At 41.6% G+C, this 16,445-nt stretch overlaps 1 long non-coding RNA gene across 1 annotated transcript in view; it reads left to right on the forward strand.

The window, feature by feature from the left end:
• The window catches only part of LOC128741892 (uncharacterized), a 442,705-nt gene that overhangs the window by 221,860 nt on the left and 204,400 nt on the right, over positions 1 to 16,445 (forward strand). The gene's annotated exons all lie outside the window — the stretch shown is intronic.

The raw sequence follows: 16,445 nt of genomic DNA on the forward strand, positions 1-16,445 counted from the left end.
AGTTGAAATAGTAATGAATGACCAGCCCACACATTATTGTATTAAATATGATTATGCGTAGCTTGACATGTTTCAATAATCTTATTTTAACTCGCTTGTAGCCTTTAAAAGGGCCATTGGTTACAAATAACATTAAAGCCAAAGCACGTTCATCGCAAATATGATGAGCCATTCGAATGTTCTTCTCTTTTGACATGAATGGCCACAGGCACGTAAGTTATCGGCGTCTTATGCTCAGAGAAGGGTTTAGCTTACCGCTTGTTACATATCAGAAAATATAGCACATACGCCAAAATTTCTATTTTATTTGTATGAGAGTCCTCATCCTCCTACCACAGGGGTTCTCGAAACATCATAAAATAAATTCATGCCTCCAAAAACCTCCACATGCCAAATTTGGTTCCATTTGCTTGATTAGTTCTCGAGTTATGAGGAAATTTGTGTTTCATTTGATATAGAAGTCCCCCTGTTAAAAGACGGATGGTTTTCAGTATACCATAGAAAAAATTCTAACTTTCAAAAACCCCCACATCTCCAATATGGGTCCTTTTGCTTGATTAGTTCTCGAATTATGAGGAAATTTGTATATTACTTCAATGGTAGCCCCCCACCTAAAGAGATCTTAATCCACCATAGAAAAACTTCTTGCCTTCTGAAACCTGCCCCACATGCCAAATTTGGTTCCATTTGCTTGATTAGTTATAGAGCTATGAGGAAATTTGTATTTCATTTATATAGGAGCCCCCCCTCTTAGAATGGGAAAGGGTCTTAGTACACCATAGAAAAAATCCTGCTTTCTAAAACCCCCACGTGCCAAATTTGGTTTCATTTGCTTGATTAGTTCTCGAGTTTTGAGGAAATTTGATTTTCATTTATATGGTAGCCCCCCCCCCCTCTTACGCCCTCCATAAAATTGGTCTCTCACCCCCTCCATAAAATTGCTGGTCATTTTATCTATCCAACGACATATAAATTGTTCAGTTTCGTTCAGTAGTTTAGTAGTTATTACCATTTGAAATCTTTCATTCAAACGTTCCACTTCTATTTTCGTTTTCACAAAGTGCTACCCAGTCCCAGTATAGTAAACAAAGACGTAGTCCTACGTCAAAAATAATTCAATTCTCATTTTTTAACCATTTTTGACCAATCAAGCACAAAAGTTCCAGTATTTGAAGACCTCGTGTCATCGCCTTTTTAACAAATTTTAATTGTTTTTCGTCGTGTGTTTTTTTCATCATTTTTCCATCGTATTTTCATGTTAGTTTTGTCGTATTTTCGTCAGCTTTTTATTGTATTTTCGCCATCTTTCTACCACATTTTCATCATCTTTCAATCGCATCTTCGCCGGTTTTATCCAGTATCCTGGTTGTCTTAGTCATCTTGAGTCATCTTTTCATCTCTTTTTGTGCGCTATAACGGCTGTAAGCCGGATCTTCATTCTTCAAGTTCAACAGGTTTAAATTATCACGAAAAAGGGTAAATCGCGGAAAAAGAGGGTCGAACAGTCAAAATGTGTGAAGAAATAGCAACGAAACTATTTCGTGTTACTATTAATGTTAAAATTATATGGTCAGAGCGCAAAAACCTGAAAGGGAAAATATCCTGCCATCAATGCCAATAATGATGAAGGGTTCTGTCTGTCGTCAAAGTGGAAAATGAAAGTTCGTATTAATAGCATGATGGCTGTGTTAAAATAAACTTTCACGTTTTAATTCACTACTCAACTACTGAATTAAATGGAAATGTCCAAAATAGAGTACGCGTTTTGCCTAGCCAAAATACATAAATCACCCTAATAACTAATTCCATTCAACTCCTTGCAACGAAGAAGAAGGAAGAAAGCGCTTCGCATATAGATAATGATTTACTGTTTTATTTTTACCAGCTATCAGTCTTACTAAATCAGAACTAATGTTGTACTTTCTCCGACGTTTCGACTATATTTTGTAGTCTTTTTCAAGATTACAAAGAAAAACCAAACCATGACAATTTAATCTAACGGGCACAAAAACAGATGTGCAACAAAAATAACTTACAACAAAAATAATAACAACAAAATAACAGAAAACAGACTGCAATTGGTCAATGAAATAGCGCCTTGTTTCGCTATCTGAATATATATTAAACTATCAATGTTGGGTCAGGATTCTATATGGGGCTTCGGGATCACTTTTACCTTCTTCTATTTTCAGCGCTTCTTCTTTTCAGGATCAGCGGATGCAGGCATTGGTAAGTATCTAGGAATTTACACTGGGCGAGTGAACAACCGGGTAAGTATTCTTCAAATAATATCACGAAATAATTCACTAATATTCTGGGGTAAGTATCAATCTTGAGTAAGGTTTATTCATAACAGGAGCAACTGTGCTAACTCGCGACGTTAATTCCAGCAAGTCTTCTAATTGTCTGAACACTGATAAACTATTTGCAGTCCCTTTTATCGGGAAAACAGGGCGGAAGCTGCAAACTGCAGCTGCACTAACTACAACTGCTGACTAAACTTCGTACAGAATATAATAATGAGTCTTTTATGTAAACAAATCATTATATCGAACTGTCATCTGAATGCTGCACAAGATTATTCTATTTAATGCTAGGTGGGAATACACAGGGTTGCCAATTAGTATGCAATGTACATTTGAACCGGTTCATCTGGTATGCAAACTAACATAACCGGCCACCTTGAAAATACATTTTTCAACTACGCTGTCTACAAGTTTCAGTTTAACAAAATTATAAGTTTACTTCCTAATGTGCTCCTATTTTGCTGGATGCGCGGCAGTTCGGTAATCATTCTGGATCATTGCTCGTTACGGGATGTTCGGTGACACAAGGAAGCGGGCAAATTCGAGATACAGATCGCTTCAATATTCCGGCTGACGTTCGTAGTGTAGCAACTCGGGTGATGTTGTCAGGACCAGGATGGATTGCTAGAACTCTGGCCAATGGCCATCGTGCTGGTGGAAGCGAGTCGTCTTTGAGAATTACCACCGAGCCGACGTCGAGAGTGTAACGATCGGGATTAATGCTGTACTGGGTTTGAAGCTGCTTGAGATACTCATTCCTCCATCGGTACCAGAATCGTTGTGAATAAGCTTGAACTCGTTGATACTGGCTAAGCCGGTTCATAGGCACGTTTCTAACATCTGGCTCGGGAAGCGGACGAATCATGTTTTTGACCAGAAAGTGCGCCGGAGTCAGCGCAGACAAGTCGTTGGGGTCTTCTGAAAGTGGCGTGAGCGGGCGGGAATTCATGCAACCTTCAACAGCAGTTAATACAGTAGTAAGTTCTTCGTAGGATAGAGTTGCGGTTCCGAGCTGGCGAATAAGATGCTTTTTGGCTACCTTCACAGCGGCCTCCCAAAGGCCACCGAAATTCGGGGAGCGGGGGGGAATGAGATGCCATTGGATGTGATCTTCAGCTAGATGTTTCGATATGCGTTCTTGCTCCGGTCCTGGTTGAAGCATGATGTACAGTTGATGAAGGGTATTCTTTGCTCCGATGAAATTAGTACCATTATCGGAATATATGTGCGACGGTTTATTTCTCCTCCAAATGAAACGGTCGAGGGCCATGAGAAAGGTGTTTGTTGATAGATCGCCCACCAACTCAAGGTGAACGGCTTTTGTTGCAAGACAAACGAATACTGCGACGTAGCATTTCCTTGCTGCTGCTCTGCGATGGGTAGGTTTCAAATACAGGGGTCCGCAGTAATCTACACCAGTGTGACAGAATGCTTCACTAGCGGTAACTCGGCCAACTGGTAGCTGTCCGATGGGTTGTTGTATGGGACGGGGATTTGCTCTGCTGCATCTGAAACAATTTCGTATGACATTGTGCACTGCTCTCCTTCCATTCAAAGGCCAAAATTCATCCCTAACGACAGCCAAAGTCATACTGTTGCCGCCGTGCAACACTTTGCGATGATGAAAGTTGATTAGCAGCTTTGCAAACGGGTGGAATCCGGGAATAACTATTTGATGTTTCACACTATATGGTTCGTCGGACAGGCACAACCGACCACCGACGCGAATTATACCTTGTGCATCCAGAAACGGGCTGAGAAGACGAATGTGAGATCGTGTTGATACTCTGCTACCTCTGCGCAAATTTTTGATTTCTTCGGGAAATGATTCGGCCTGAACCAATTTTACCAAAACAAATTTTGCAGTTTCCAACTCTTCCACAGTAAGAAAGGGTTCGCGAACTCGGTAGGTTTGATTTTGTTCACGTGCATTTCGGGCAAATCGTAGACAGAAACCGACGACGTTGAGAAGGCGCTGGTACGACGAGAATCGTAGAAATAACGGGTTGGGAGTATTTTCTTGCGCAATTGACACTGCTACAGGTCTTATTTCCATTTCTTCTACTGGGCTCGGGTCCAAAACAGGTTGCTGCACAGGCCATTTCGATTTGGGTAAGGATAACCAGCTAGGTCCATGCTTCCATTTATTGCTAAGGACTAACTCGTCAGCAGGAAAACCGCGGGAAACCATGTCCGCGGGGTTGTCGGCGCCAGCTACGTGCGCCCAGGTTGAACCGTGGGTTGTTGACTGGATAGTTGAAACTCTATTTGCGATGAAAGTTTTCCAAGTTCGAGGAGGCGCTTTCAACCACTGCAGGACTACAGTTGAATCGGTCCAGAAGTAAACTGCGCTAAAATTCACTTCCAGCGCAGCGATAATTTTTTCATATAAACAGGAACCAAGCAGCGCCGCGCATAGTTCCAGGCGGGGAATTGTAATTCGCTTAAGGGGAGCTACTTTTGATTTCGATGCCAATAAACTGATTTTAACTTCGCCGTCGATAGATTCGGATCGAACATATATGCATGCACCATAAGCTGCTTCTGACGCATCTGCAAAACAATGTAGCTCAACGGAAGAAAACTGGGGCAGGAAGGCAAAACGATCGATCCGAAAATTACGAAGATCCGGGAGATTTTGGCAGAACGTCGACCACTTCGTTTGGAATTCCGGCGTTACTTCCTCGTCCCATTTCAAAGATAAGAGCCATAAATGTTGCAATAGGATTTTTGCCTGGACGATTACGGGAGCGATCAGGCCTAACGGGTCGAAAAGCTGGGCGATAGTTGAAAGTACGCTGCGCTTAGTTGCTGGGCCATTGTGCAGATTTACAGCAACGTCGAAGCTGAACAAGTCGCTTGCCGGTTCCCAACTGATTCCCAGCGTCTTGATTGTTTCCTCCGAATCAAATTTGTGGGATGTTTTTGTTCCCAGCAGTTCTTGTGGGAGGTCAGCTAGTGCTTTAGGGTCGTTCGAGTTCCATTTACGAAGACAGAAGCCACCCTTCTGCAATAGCTCGTTGAGTTCGTTGCGCAGCTGGATCGCCTGCTCTACTGAATGTTCCCCACCAATGAAATCATCGACGTACATACATTTTTTGACTGATGGGCCAGCCTTGGGAAACAGGTTACCTTCATCATTCACCAGTTGGTGCAGGGTTCGGGTTGCCAAGAACGAGGAGGGGGCGAGACCATAGGTTACCGTCGAAAGTTCATATGTGCCAATGGGTTGCGTACTGTTGAATCGCCAAAAGATCCGCTGCAGCCGGCGGTCTACTGGGTGTATCAAAACTTGGCGGTACATTTTTTCGATGTCCGCTACGAGCGCGATCGGGAATTTGCGAAATCGTAGAATGTTGCTTAGTAGCTCATCCTGCACTACCGGGCCAACAAGCAGGGCGTCGTTAAGCGAATGTCCGGATTTAGATCTCGCGGAACCATCAAATACCACTCGCACTTTAGTGGTGGTACTGGAAGTTTTGATTACAGGGTGATGCGGGAGATAGAAAGCTTCGGGACCGTCCAAATGGTCCTCGGGAATGGCACGCATATGCTCCAGGGAAATATATTCGGCCATGAAATCACAATATTGTTGCTTAAGGTCAGCGTCCTTTTCTAATTTCTGCTCCAGCCACTTGAAACGTCGTAATGCGTTGAACTTCGAACCTCCAATCAGCTGTTCGAATTTAGACTGTTTCGGTAATCGAACGATGTATCTTCCGGTAGCATCTCGGGTTGTCGTGGCAGAAAAAAGATCTTCGCACTCTTGCTCGGTGATCGAATAATTTGTTTTACTGACTTCTTCTACAGCCCAAAAACGCTCGAGCAGTTTGTCGACTGATGTAACTGTCGCCACATGACAAGTTACTGGTGCTTGCTGGGCTTCTTCAGCGGGTATTGTGGTCTTGCCTGTTACTATCCAACCAAACACAGACTCAACTAACAGGGATTTGTTAGAAGCCAATCGTAGCCGACCTTCCAACAGTTGCGTGTAGAAATCACCGGCACCAATAATCAGATCGATCCTACGACTAACGTTGAACTCGGGATCGGCGAGTTGTATTCCATCGGGAATTTTCCATTGTGAAACAGTGTACGATCTGGGAGGTGTGTCACTGGTCACTTTTCGTAGGACCAAGAAATCAAGAGTGTCCTTGAACCCGGTAACTCGGGAACGGATTTCAGCGCGGATTTGATATTTCGAATTGGTTGTTATACCATCCACGCCTGCAATGGGTACGTTAACAATTTTTCGAGGAAGATGCAATTGCTGGCATAAATGCTCACTGATCGCGTTAGGCTGCGATCCAGTATCCAACAGGGCTCGGGCTATATGCTCCTGACCGTAGGCATCAACTATTAAAAGAACAACGGTCGACAGGATAACGTTTCCGCTAGTTTCCTTTGCAGCAGCATTTAACTGAACTGGATCGGGTGAAAACGGGGTAGCAACAGCGGTAGCAATTTGAAACGCGCCAGGCGGTGCACGATCAGCAACGGGATCGTTTTCTGCAGACCGGAAAGGACCGGGATGAATCATGGAATGATGTCGTTTATGGCAGTGCCTGCAACGGTATTTGGACCGACAGGTACGGGCAAAATGGTCACTTCGAAAGCAGTTGCTGCACAGTTTTTTATCGGTAAGCACTTTAAGACGGCCTTTTACGTCTAATCCGTTAAAAACAGGACATTCAACCATGGGATGTTTGTCTCTTTCACAAGCGGGACAGGGCAGGAACATCTTCGGAGCAGCTTCGGTCATGGCATTGGTGTTCACGCGGAACTGGAAGGGTTTCCTATTTCCTGAATGCTGGCCACCGGACTTGGGGTTGCCGTGTTGGGGACGGTTGATGAGAATGTTCTCTAGTACACGGGTTCTCTTTAGCAAAAATTCAATCAACTTAGTGTACGTGGGTTGTTCTTCCGATGAGACTGATTCCTCCCATGCCTGCAATGATGCGTCATCCAGCTTATCTTCCAAAAGCTCTATCAGTATAGAACTGAAATGTTCAATGGGTTCGCCTAATTGCTGCAGCACCTTTACATGACGTTGAAAGTCGTCCACGATTTTATGCAGAGCATCGACGTTACTGTTCAGGATCTTCGGGTATTTCAAAAGCGCTCGAATGTGCTTCTTGCGTAGTATTGCCTTATTGGAGTAGCGCTTGACAAGGGTATCCCATGCCACCGAATAATTTGCTGCAGTAATAGTAATAGACTGGATCAGATTGGCAGCCTCTCCCTTCAAGGCCGCACGGAGATAATGGAACTTCTGCACACAAGAAATTTCTGTTGAGGCATGAATCATCGAAACGAACGTATCGTGGAACGTCAGCCAATTGTTGAAATCTCCATCAAATTCTGGCAGCGTTATCGTTGGCAATTTCACATTTGCTAGACCGGACGGGATGAGCTGGGGTTCTGAAGCTGAAGTTTGCGCAACAGGAACGGGGACTGGCGGGGGCATCTTTGAGATCAGGCTGGCTTTGATGCGAAAATACTGCTCTTCTATTTTTGCTCGACATTCCATGTTCGCAATTAAAAACTGCTCGCTATCATCTAGCTGTTCGTATTCCGACTGGATCATCTCGAACGCTTCATTTAGCTTTTCTAAGCGTTCGAGTCGTAGAGGCACTTCATATTGATGCTCATCTGGAGTGTAATTCACTAGAAATTCATCCATGCGCTTCAACGCTTCCACCACATTTTTCCGCTTCAACTCTTTAGCTTTCATTTTCTTTTCGGCAGGCATTTTAACAGTCGACATCAGAACGGGAACGGTTTCGAGCACGTTTCTGGAACCAAAAGAGACCCAGGAAGTACCGCAAAACGGATTTTATTTTACTTTGGAAAGGTACTCACCTGGTACCTCTTCCAAAGAGGCCTTGTATTTTTATAAAAAATTACAAAAAATGTTGAGCTGCTATTCGGGCGACTAAATCTTCTGCTGCGGGTGCAACTGGTACGCAATAGCAGGAAAAATCGTTAAACCAAGCGCCAAGAAACGATGTCCAGCACGCGGTTTACGAAACTTGAGGTTATGTTTCCTCTCTTTCACTCAGGCAGCGAGACGGGCTTCAAACTAGAGGTTACGTTCCTCTCCTCTTTTGCACGTGCGACGAGTAACCTAACTTTCTCACGAGGTACCTTGTTACCCTCGTGCTGGAACGGATTGGGGAAATATCACTGTGATCCGGGTTGAGGTTAGGTTCCCTCTTTGTTCTCCACATGCAGCGGGTAAACTAGTTTTTCACGGGTTTTTCGCGGGTTTTTCACGAGGCGCTTTGTTACCCTCGTGTTGGGACTTTACGTTGTGTGTAATGATTTTTCACTCGCGACAGATCTGGATAGAAATCCTGGTCACGGCACCAGAATGTTGGGTCAGGATTCTATATGGGGCTTCGGGATCACTTTTACCTTCTTCTATTTTCAGCGCTTCTTCTTTTCAGGATCAGCGGATGCAGGCATTGGTAAGTATCTAGGAATTTACACTGGGCGAGTGAACAACCGGGTAAGTATTCTTCAAATAATATCACGAAATAATTCACTAATATTCTGGGGTAAGTATCAATCTTGAGTAAGGTTTATTCATAACAGGAGCAACTGTGCTAACTCGCGACGTTAATTCCAGCAAGTCTTCTAATTGTCTGAACACTGATAAACTATTTGCAGTCCCTTTTATCGGGAAAACAGGGCGGAAGCTGCAAACTGCAGCTGCACTAACTACAACTGCTGACTAAACTTCGTACAGAATATAATAATGAGTCTTTTATGTAAACAAATCATTATATCGAACTGTCATCTGAATGCTGCACAAGATTATTCTATTTAATGCTAGGTGGGAATACACAGGGTTGCCAATTAGTATGCAATGTACATTTGAACCGGTTCATCTGGTATGCAAACTAACAATCAAAGATAGTAGTTTGAATAGCATAACGCTTGAAAATCCAGTCGTTTGCTTCAACGGTTGCCTAAAACTACAATTGTAAGATCAGGAACTGAAAACCACACACTGCACTGTGGTCCAGAAAACCAAATTAGGTGGAATAAATTGTCTACTCAGTAGTCGTTGATTTTAGACGATTTACGTGTTAGCAACAAAATCTTGATTTAGGATGCCGCTTTTTTGGTATGAGCTATTTTAGGGTGACCCTTAAATTAACCAAGATCCATAAATTATCTTCAAAACGAAACAAGATAGAGCGATATTCACTTTAGCAGTTTTATAGCTTGAAGTATTTTGAGTAATATTGCAGAAGACTGAATCCCTTTTTCTCGAACCGTTTATATATAAAGGCGTTTTTCATGAATCAAGTTAAGGTGACTCTGCTATTTTACGATTTTTCTCCATAACTTTTTTATTTTGCATTTCTCACAAAACACTACTTTAGATGACTTTTGATAAAAACTTTTGGTGAAAAAAGAAACTGGCTATCTACTTTACTTCTACACTTATATTAAATTTTGTGTTAAAAATAGACCGTTTTCAAATGTTAGTATCTTAGAAAGATGCAAGCAGAATTAAAATCGGTTGATTGCGTTTGAAAGACTGTGGTTTTCTGTGCATAATATCAAAAAATTGGAGAGGGGATTTTTGTCTATCTCAAATAAATCATCTTTGAATATGAGAGGTTTTAACAGATTTAAGTATATAAAAGTTATCGTGTTGCGCCATAACTCCGGAACTCTTTGACTGTTCTACAGTAAACTTGGCGTACATGTTTCTTGACATAAGAGAATCAGCACAGGGGGCTGACAAAAGGAAGGGGGAGGTCCAAATAAGTAAAAGTGACTGCGATTATCTGGCATTTAGACCATTATAAGTTGTGTGAGTAGTCCATATCTAAAAGAGAATGTATAAACTCAACCTCATGCTTGTTGACTTGACCTTTATAATCAGGTTAAGCATTTAAAACGGTAGTCTTTCCAATAAACGGTGGGAATGGTACACCAAGTAATGAAATCAAATGTGTTTCATAGTATAATAGAGTGGAACAAGACGTGAAGGGGAAATAGCGAAAAATGACATGAAGCAAAGTCATTGAAGCAACACTTACTAGGTTTGTAATTCATTTCGTTTTACCAAGCTAAGGGATTCGCGCGTTACAGCAGTTTAGTGTGCCACGATCGCTGGCGGAATTGCATTATTTTTAGACACGACACGAATTGTGTCTCGCCTACGTCTATTGTAGTCAACTGTGTGTTGAAGATAATTTCTGGATCTTGGTTAATTTAAGGGTTACCCTAAAATAGCTCATGCCAAAAACAGCGGCATCCTAAATCAAGATTTTGTTGCTAACACGTAAATCGTCTAAAATCAACGACTACTGAGTAAACAATTTATTCCATCCATTTTGACTTTCTGGGCCATAATGCCTGGGTGCGACTTCCTAGCTTGACTACTCAACCATACAAATTGGAGTATTTTCAAGCATGGCCACGTGGAGGCGCTAGGTAGGGACTTGAGAGGCTAGAGCCTATGTTGGGCGCTTCTATTAAGTTGCCCTCTGCATTTCATACCAGCAAAATCTCAAATATGATTTAAAGAAAAAAAATCCATTTAATCTGTCTGCCTAATCGCTAGGTAGCCGAATTAAATGGATTTTTTTTCTTTTACTCATAGAATAAGGTAGTCATGCTTTTCGGGATATTATTCTCTGCAAGTAGCGTACGTTAAAACGACCACCTGATCTGTAGACCCGTAGAAAATTTCTAAATCCGTAGAACAACGGATATATTTGTTGGATAGAACTACGTAGAACTACGGATAAATTTGGATCGATTTATAATAAATGTAGTAAGGCTTATACAAATTTGGAAAAAAGTTTATGTCCTGGTCCCGAAATATTGTTCAAGGGGGGGGCAAGAAAAAAATAATAACATTCAACCTTCAATAACTAAACGAAGGAGAAAAAACCACTGTTTATTTTTCCATATTAATACAAATTTAATACAAAAATATTGTACAGTACTTAACTTTTAGTTCAAACCGAACCAACCTTCAAAATTTTTTGATTCAAGCACATAAAGTAAGCATTGTGGTGGAGATAAATCAGCTTGATAATAATGGCTACTGTGCTGTGCTACCGGCATTTGTTAAGAACAAAATCTCTGATACTATCTACGTTTGAAACCGCTCGTTTCTTGATTAACCTCTTAGTGATATGAATATCAGGTCATTCCTGCTGGTTCTCAACAATAACGTGTTTATCTTTGTATAAATATTAAAGAATACTAGAATAAAGCACTATCAGAAGCGATTGTCATTGCTTGACTAACAGTATTTTTTCAGGCCGGTGATGCACTTCGGATGAAGTTTACTACTGCGGTGGAAGTTGTTCTCCAAATATTAGGAGTTTTAACAGCCCTCTTCCGAAGAACCTTGATCTTTAATTGAAAATTGCCGGATATCAGCATAACAGGCGTCCTGGGTCTTTTTTTAAGCTTCGGATGATAGTGGTTCGGACAATGTCTTGTTATAAGACCAGTATAAATGATTGCATATTTCTTCGTAAGCGCCAGGATTTTGCGAATCATTGAAATGTTTTGAGAGATAAACCGTTTCGACTGCCTAGCAATAAATATTTTATTCCAATTTAATTCCAGTTTCGCACATTTCCTTACTAAAACTCCATTTTTTAAGCAGAAGAAGATAAAGCTCAGTAAAAAATCAATATAACAGCATGGCTTGATTTGATGTTATGGTCGGGGCCACCATTTATCCCAATGATAATCACAACATGACAATAGTCAGAAATTTTTCGAACAACTCACTGACATCCTTTCTGCATGCATCGAATGCGTGGTAAAATATTGTATTTGTAAGATAAAATTGTAAGTTTTACGTCCCTAACATCCAAAATTAGGGTAAGTTTCTTGGACATTACGGAATAAAACGACCAATTGGAGCCCCAAAAGCACTGAAAGCTGATACTCCGGATTGTCTAATTTGTTGTATTTTTTTTTAATCTATCTACTACCTATGAAAAAATAACCCCACTGCAATTCTGAATATCTCCGTCAAAAGCGGTACCAAATTTCACTAATATATTGTTTAGTTTATTAATGCCTCAACCTAATTCGGTTCTTTTAAAACAAGTTGAATTAAATTGGAATAAAATTTAAAGTAAATAGAGCCAAAAGTCTGATTTCAAGCACCCCAATTTTCAGCGCCGGGATTTAAAGATTAAGCACAATAGTCGTCTGTGACCTGTAGCGAGAATCAGACTGCTTGGTGAAGGAAAGTTGATCGTGACTAACCGGATAATTTCTTTAACTTTGCACATATTGGGTAATTTAGAGATGTAAACTCGTTGAACTGTAAAAAATCTGCTATCACTAAAGAATGCAACATAATAATGTTGCACTTTATTTTTTTGCCCCTTCAAATTTCAAAAATTTTTGAAGGGGGGGGTGACATAAACTTTTTTTCAAATTTGTATAAGCCTAATTATGTTTTATTACAAATTTCATTTTCAATCAGTGATTGACAATCACTAAATAATAAAAATTATCGAAAAATCTAAGGACAACTGGAACGCACAGTGGTTCAAAGGACGAAAAGCGGAACTTTTTTCCTAGTGTCTTTTGCTTTCATTTTATCATTTATAGTTTTCAGCACTTTTGTTCGTATGAATATCGTGCTTAATTTAAAACTGTCAAAAGTTAGTCATTGCTTACCATAATGAATATAAAAAAATAACTTTTTTGTGCTAGGAAATATAGATAGTTTCTTCGGCGAAGTTGTAAGTATTGTAAAAGCAAGCAACTTTGCTTCTATCTTTATCGAGTGCTGAACTATAGGGCATATTCTTTGAAATTTCTACAAAAATTAATTTTTCATTCTTAGCTTTTGTTAGTTGCATTTTACAAAAACACATTGTTCTAGGCATGTATCGAAGCACTCAAAACACACGTTTTTACAGAAGACCGCAAATCTCTGGGACTACTTTCTAAGTATCATATATTCAAGCTTTAAATTTCCGTAGCTTCACGAGCCTATGGCATTGGCGTAGCTAGAGGGGGTGCCTGGGGGACCAGGCCCCCTCCAGAATTCTACAGGCCTCCTCCAGAAATTTTCCCCATGGGTAGCATTCGCTTCCATTCAAATTAGACCTCTCGTAGCCAATTTGCCAGTCGTCTCGGAATGTTGCGAATCACTTTCGACCTGGTCAAGGCATCTTGCACGTTAAGACCTCTGTTCCTGGTGCTAGTGCAGTTCTTGAAAAGAACTATTTTCGTCGATATGTCCGGCCCACCGTAGCGTACTGACTTTCGCCAAATGCATGATAGGAATCTCTCCCAACAGTGCCTGTAGCTCGTGATTCACCTTTCCACCACTCTCCGCTTTCAGTTTGTACTCCGCCAAATATCATCCGTAGCACCTTCCGCTCGAACACGGCAAGGGCGCGTTCGTCCTCCGTGAACTGAGACACGGCTTCAAGTTCATAAAGAACCACTACTCTTCGTATAGTGGTGTATGCTTCTTTATCGTAGCATTCTGCGAAGCATTTGCATTATTCCAGCATAGGACGAACTAGCGAGCAATATAGAGATTTTAAGCAATATACATCCTTGAAGCTTTTCGCAAAGCGGAACAGAAATCCTAGTTGCGAGAAAGCCCTGGATACAACGAAGGAAATGTGGTTCTTGAACGTTAGTTTCGAGTCAAGCAAGACTCCCAAGTCTTTAACAGTTGTTTCGCGCTTTAGGGCCGTCTCACGAAGGGCGTAATCGTGCGGATACATGTTACGTTTGCGACCGAAGGAGATTAACACAGTTATAAAAATTATAAAAAATTAAAAGATTAAAAAATTATAAGATTAAAAGTTATAAAAATTATAAAGGCAAACAATGTTGCTAAAAAAATGACATTTCTATCTTTATCGAGTGCAGAGCTATAGAGCGTTTTCTTTGGAAATTCTTTAAAAAATACGTTTTTCATATTTAACGTATGTTGGTTGCATTTAACAAGAATATATGGCTCTAGGCGATTATTTAAGGACTCAAAATGCACGTTTTTGCAGAAGATTACCAAACTCTAGGATCTTTCCTTGCAAATTTCTCGCTTTTGGATCATGAAGTTAAGGAAAAATAAAGCTTAAATAAGCGATACCTGCTAGAGTTTTGCAATCTTCTGCAAACACATTTGTTTTGAGTCCTTCAATAATCGCCTAGAACCATATACCCTTGAATAAATGATAAAATGAAAACAAGGACACTAGGAAAAAAGTTCCACTTTTCGCCCTTTTCGACTACTGTGGTCTGTGGAACTCCATCTTAAAATATGGACATTTCAAATTGTTCCAAGAGCATAATTTCGATCTTTTTGGGTTTCGTCATAAACATCGTCGTGTAAAAAATTACGAAACTTGCTGTCCGCAGAGTTCCAACCAGAACCTGTTGAAAAATGGGGCCAGAGCTGTTAGCTTACAAAATCCTGAATAGAATCTTCTTCCCAACTGTGAATAACCCAAACTTACTGCTCTATCACGTATTCATAAAAAGAATAAAAGGAGCGTTGGAGTCATTATACCCATTTCTTTTGCTGCTGCATCAGATTTTTCAAATCGTTCCGCAGGTACTTGAAACGTGAAGTGAATCTCCGTCTCCGGACGACGATTACCACCGGGAACGAACGACGAGCAGCTACCTTTATCGCTATCATCCCATTCAATTATTCATCCCGAAAAGTATATCAGCATCGCAATCCAAATTCCTTCCACGGGGTACCAAACGGTGGCGGCATGCCGCCGTTCATAAATAAAAATTCACCTTTTCGGCAAATTACATTTTGCCTATTCGCTTAAATAGCTTTTTGGCTATTACTAACCTCGAAGCTCGAGGCGGCGCGGGACACATGCTGCACATACACTCTAGGGCCGTCTTAAGCAGCAAAACAAAAAAAAATCGAAGCGAGCAACCGTAAAAAGCAACAGGATCACGGCCGGCAGTAATATAACCGTTATAAAAAGGATAAAACTTCAGTAAATCATTTCAAACCAACCAGCCAGCAGCAACTAGCTCCGAAAATCAGCCTAATGGCGTTTCATCCTTGTCGAGAATTTGAAGAGCCAGACAGAAGCGCGCGCGGTGACGACGAGTGTTGTAGGCGAGTGGAACCGTTCGTTGTTGCCGGGGAAAAAGGACGATTCGGGGAAGGAAATAAAAAAAAGCACTGTAAAAAGAACAAGACAAGAAGATGTTGAAAAAATTTCTCGGGTAAATTTTAGGAAATATTTCTACCCCGCTGTACCTGCTGCTTGCTGCTTGCCCGAACTGTTCGCTTATTTTTTATTTATTACAAACAAATGAATCTCGGAATTTTGTTACGGATTTGGTTCGCGGACGGAGCAAGTTTTTCTGTCGTCGAATAAATGCGTTATACACAGATAACGTTTTGATTGGGTTCTACTTGATGGCAGCGTCGGAAATTACTGCCAGCAATACGTACTAAACTGCAGCACATCGTGACGCTAGTTTTGTCACGCTTTTCTGGCTGTGATTCAATCCAACTGCTCCTGCCTTCTGCAGCGCAGCAAGACTAACAATAATAACACGAACGACAAATCGTAGACTGTTGATCGCCGTCGCCGCCGCCGCCGCCGTTGCCGCCGCCGTCGTCGTCGCTGCTTAGTGCACTTGGATGTCGCCGGTGGATGGTTAGCAACGATTCCGGGTACGGCGTTGCTATCTGCACTGGGGGTGGGACTGTGGGAGTGCGGGGCCCAATCCAAAAAGAAAGGAAGTTCGTATCGTCGAACTGCCGACCGCTACCACTGCCACAGCAGCCGCCGTCGCCGCCGTCGCCGTTGTCGACGTCGACGTATGGGTTGAAGGCGTGGGGTGGTTGACGGTGACGGGACTGTGCTCGATACATTCTTTGTTTAGTCATGGGGAAAAAGCAAAGCAGAACGCGCGTAGTGTTTTTGAACTTTGGGGCTCCCAGAACAGTGCTGGTGTTAGTGTCTAGAATCCCCCGAGTCGATCGGAACGACCACACAAACACCAACCCGGTGGCGGTGCTCTCTCATGGCGGTTTCAATGGAGTGGTAACAATATTCTCTTGCCTTCCTGCTAGGGGGTGCTTTTGCTTGGATTGGGTTGCGGTGTAAACAAAAAACATGACGGCGGCGC

Source organism: Sabethes cyaneus, chromosome 3, assembly GCF_943734655.1.
Source record: "Sabethes cyaneus chromosome 3, idSabCyanKW18_F2, whole genome shotgun sequence".
Taxonomy (NCBI): Eukaryota; Metazoa; Arthropoda; class Insecta; order Diptera; family Culicidae; genus Sabethes; species Sabethes cyaneus.